Below are 4953 nucleotides of genomic sequence, written 5' to 3' on the forward strand. Positions count from 1 at the left end.
CCCTATAAATTCGACACTCGGTAGAGTCGTTGGATGACGTTACAGGACATGTATTCTTGTACTTACTTGGGCTGCATCCATATCTGTACTCCACATGCGAAACACTGGTATCTGGCGGAAAGTAGTTTCTGTACTACTGTCAGTACCCTCCATTTTCCAGGCGCGAACGGTGCACGGGAAGAACGAGCGTTGATAACCCTCCGTGTTAACTGTAATCTCTCTAACTTAGCTTCATACTATTTCCACGGAACGGCGTACCTTGAATTAACGTATTTGTTACCTCTTCTAGGAACGTCAGCTATCGTAAATTTACAACACACTATGGTAAATAATGCCTGTCATGTTGTGTCCACCACTGGAACTGGATGATCATCTCCGTACAGATTTCGCATTTAGTAAACATGTAAACACAGCTGCAATCAGGCGCACTGCACTTCTTAGGTTTCTTGTTTTTCAATCATTTTTTCTGTCTTTTATTTACAGATTTTCTAAAGTGGTCTTTCTGTGAATATAGCACATATACTACTCACGAATTGTAACTTTGCGTCTGACGAGTGACGGATGTGGGGAATGGGGAGATCGGATCGGATATACTGCGGGAGAAGTGATATGCGGGTGCGGATGAGGGGGGGAGGGGGGAGGTGGAACAAACTCCGCCTCAATATTCTGTAATTACGCAGTGCAGTCAACAGAAACATCCGTTTCGAGCTTGCACGAGCTCCTGATAATCGACTTCCTTTTACGAAATGGAGTAGGGGGCAAGGTCATGATGGAACAGCAACCGCGTTACCACTCATTTTAGAAAAATTGTCAGTGAAAGTCTCCCATCAAAACACAGAGAGGGACATGACAGCTAAGCAACAAAGCGGACAACAATATAGTCGACACAGGCTAATGATGCACTGCACGGTTTTTTGCAACGTACATGTACAAATCACTGTGGCACAAAGTCCCTCGACTGCTGCCATTTGCTACCAATCAGACTAGGGTGCCCGCGTGCCAAGTTATAGTTCGCACATAATAATGCGTTTCCATATTTTAAACTTCTGAAAATAGCCAAAGTCGCACTTAGTACTTCTTATTTACCAGTTTCAATCTTCAAATGAACAAGAGCATCATCAGAATATACACTGGAAAACACACAAACTGAAATAATACATTCTTCTGTTTATAAACTGGTGACAGGTTAGTGGTGTACAATTATCGTGCGGCATTTGTTTTTTTGCAAGTTATGAAGTCCATTGTCTTTTTCTACGTTGTTAGTGGAGGTTGAAGTGAAAGAAAGTTGGCTGTACATTGACCATTCACGATTTTTCGACTTTTAAGAAAACACTTCTACGTAGAAGTATCGGATATGTGTCAGGGTCGCGTCGTAATTGGCGATATTTCGCCAAACATACTGCCATCTTGAGCTGGTGACTGATTACTGCCGTCCCACTCGTGGAGGCGTGGCCTTCTATTGAGGCTGTATCAGGTGTAAGTGCAGTTATTTTTACATGTGGTACCTTAATATGAACACACACCAGTGTGTTGTTGCTTTTTCTCTGTGTCTAACAGTCTTCCCGCAGACACATCACATAATGTAGTACCTAATGTTTTCCGCACGGTCATAACAACACCACCAAGTCTGCAGCATAGGCCAACCGTTCATGCGTCCACACTTCCGCATCTGACGTGCTGCAGGGTGGAAAAATAACCATTAATGGGTTGCTCTTGCCTCATGTACCTTGAGATAAAAACCAATATAAGAAGACACTGATCCTAACGACTATAATTATTAGTCTGCAAATGGAGTAAATACTCACCGTCCTCAGTCACCAATTAAAAATCTGCGCTTATACCCATTACATCCCATATAGGACTTCGTCAACAGTGGAGCAGCAGTCATCAGTGACCACCAGAAACTGGTAATTAATCTAGAATGAGATTTTCACTCTGCAGCGGAGTGTGCGCTGATATGAAACTTCCTGGCAGATTAAAACTGTCTGCCCGACCGAGACTCGAACTCGGGACCTTTGCCTTTCGCGGACAAGTGCTCTACCAACTGAGCTACCGAAGCACTACTCAGGCCCGGTACTCACAGCTGTACTTCTGCAATTATCCGTCTCCTACCTTCCAAACTTTACAGAAGCTCTCCTGCGAACCTTGCAGAACTAGGTCCCGTGGTAATTAATCTGTTTGCCGCAATGTCGTGCAGTTAATACGACGTTATCAGGCCTGTCACCATAGAATTCTACAAATTAGAAGTACGCCGGGAAAGCATCATCAGATCAAATATGCTTTTCCTTTGGTCGTATTTTCGTTTACTTCACTTTACTTCACGAAAGTTCTCTTCGTAGGAATATTATTATATTTTCAACTATTCCGCACTCTACTCTGCCAAAGTTCGTGATTTCATACCTAAATAAGAGAATACGTCACGTCTGGTAAGAAGAAAAAGAAAGTGTGGCACCCCCACCGTACCAGTATAAAGGCGGCACACAGTAAATTTAGATTCCTATTTTGTGTTCGTATTTGGAATTCTAGTTACTTTGAAGAAAAATGTATCACGGACTAAGAGAGATGAGTTAATCTGTTTCTTTACGAAAATGCAGCAAGAAAGTGAAGAGAATAGTTGATTTGTAACCAGAAAATCATCCTAACAAAATGTGTCCAAAAAGAGTATTAAATCGGGGAACGTGAAAAAGTTGTTCCTGGAAGGTCGTTGAAACGCTATGCATAAGGTAAAGGGCGAGTCTGCAATTAGCGAAACGAGTGAAATATACTGACGAGCGAAGACATCTTGACCACTGCCCAACGCGAAATTGAATTTCACTTGATGGTGTTGTGGGCGCGTGACGTAGTAAGGAATGTGCGCATACGGAGCTGAGGTGACTGGGATATCATTCCAGGTCTCATAATGGGATATCCAATGACATAAGCAAGTTTTGCAAAGGACAGATCGTTAGACCCGACGCTTGAGAACGAACATCTCAATAATGGCGAAAGTGATCGGCTTTCTCCGTACTACTATCGTGAGAATCTGTGACAAGTGGTTGCACGACGGTGAAATCCTCAGAGAAGATGGAGGTCGCCGGCTTTCTCACATTGTAAATCAGGATAGGCGGCGATCTGTGGCAGATCTTACGACAGGGTACAGTGCTTTCGAAGACAAACATCTTTCGGAGCACATCGTTCAGCGCACACTGTTGAACAGCTGTCTCCACAGCGGACGACCACTATGTTTTCCCACGTTAAACCAACGACATGGTTACATTCGGCTGCAGTGAGCACGAGATACCAACATTGGATCGTGGCTCAATGGAAACGTGTCACCTGGTCTGATGAATCATGTTTCTTGTTACGTTAAGTCGCCCGTCGTGTCCAGATAGACGCCAGCCAAGCGAACGGGTGCACAAAGCATACAGCGCGCCGCGGATGTAGGCTGGTAGGAGCAGTATTATGCTATGGAGGGCATTCAAATAGGCTTCCGTGACTGTTTTGGTAGTAATTGAAGGCATCATGACATTATTGTGGACCACCTGCAACCGTTCATGCTTGATATCTTTCCCAATGGCGCCGGGACGGTCTCTGTGGCCGAGCGGTTCTAGGCGCTTCCGTTCGGAACCGCGCTGCTGCTACGGACGCAGGTTCGAATCCTGCCTCGGGCATGGATGTGTGTGGTGTCCCTAGGTTTGTTAGGTTTAAGTAGTTCTAACTCTAGGGGACTGAGGACCTCAGCTGTGAAGTCCCATAGTGCTTAGAGCTATTTGAACCAATGGCGACGGCATGACCCAGCAGGATAAGTTTCTGCGTTACAAGGTCAGAGTCGTGCTATAGTTTTTGATGACATGTTCACCAAAGTCGCATGATTTTAAATCGACGGAACGCGTTTGTGACGCTATCCGGCGCCAAATCCGCGCCCAGAAACCACCGGCCCGTAATTTACAGTAATTGCGTGACTTGTACGAAGGTACCTGGCGTTGAAAGCATCCTCAAACCTACCAAGGACTTGACGAATCTAAAATACACAGTTGCTGCTGCATTATGCTCCAACCTGAACCAATACTTGTTATGTAGGTAGTAATAATTGTTTCGTTAAACAGTCTATTTTGTCTTTGTGAATCTAATAGCGATTCTTCTTGGCTTTTCTTTGTTTATACATATGGGTTCTGTCTCATAATGTTCCTAAATGTTAAATTATGTAACCGGAATAAACACGCCTGAAAACTGGAGCTCTACTCTGACGCCCTCTCTATCAGAGAACGAAGGTCTTAACTTCTCTGCAACATGCAGACATTCAGTAGGAACAGATCGTCTGTCACGTTAAACACCCAAGGCCCAGAAGTAACATTAAAATTCGTGCTATCTTTCAAACAAAAGGAAACTCAAGAATTAGGGGTTGATCTACAACTTTGGGCGAATTACGGATAGCTATCCCATCACATCCCTGCCTCAAATCAAACGCATTAGCGTTCTACAAACTCCATTAGACACGTCGCTAACAGACAACGTTGTTGTCTAGAGGCGCAACCCTATTAGGCCATATTCAAAGGAAACCACTAACCACCTAAAATCCGAGACAGGCAATAGCTGGTGGCCACTTTTCTATTGGGTGGACTTTAATTATTGTTGGTGACTGATATAGTCCACCAACTTGTCATCCAAACCTGGTTACACTAAGATATTGTCATCGACCTAGATCAAATACCACTCAAAAGAGAGCAAAATTAAGTTCTCTGATAATTGGTATTTTCAATAACTAATAAGCCATGAAATGTTATAGTGTTCGACTGAGTGGACATAGAGTGGAGAGATCGTACCTATTTGCGACTACATATAATGCAATGAATGGTTTCATCATTTCTCTAGAATGTCCTCTCTATTACTCCTAGACGTCTGTATTAGGATTTATGGAATATTCTGTAATTCCTCAGGACCTATCCTTCATCGAACGATTTTAGTTGATTCACT

The 4953-nt window shown here is 43.6% G+C and overlaps 1 non-coding gene across 1 annotated transcript; it reads right to left on the reverse strand.

The window, feature by feature from the left end:
* Positions 1-1985: 1985 nt before the first annotated feature.
* Positions 1986-2060, reverse strand: Trnas-cga (transfer RNA serine (anticodon CGA)). Its single transcript has one exon. It is a non-coding gene; the product is annotated as a tRNA-Ser (tRNA).
* Positions 2061-4953: the final 2893 nt, after the last annotated feature.

This window comes from Schistocerca gregaria, chromosome 4, assembly GCF_023897955.1.
Source record: "Schistocerca gregaria isolate iqSchGreg1 chromosome 4, iqSchGreg1.2, whole genome shotgun sequence".
In the NCBI taxonomy this organism is placed as follows: domain Eukaryota; kingdom Metazoa; phylum Arthropoda; class Insecta; order Orthoptera; family Acrididae; genus Schistocerca; species Schistocerca gregaria.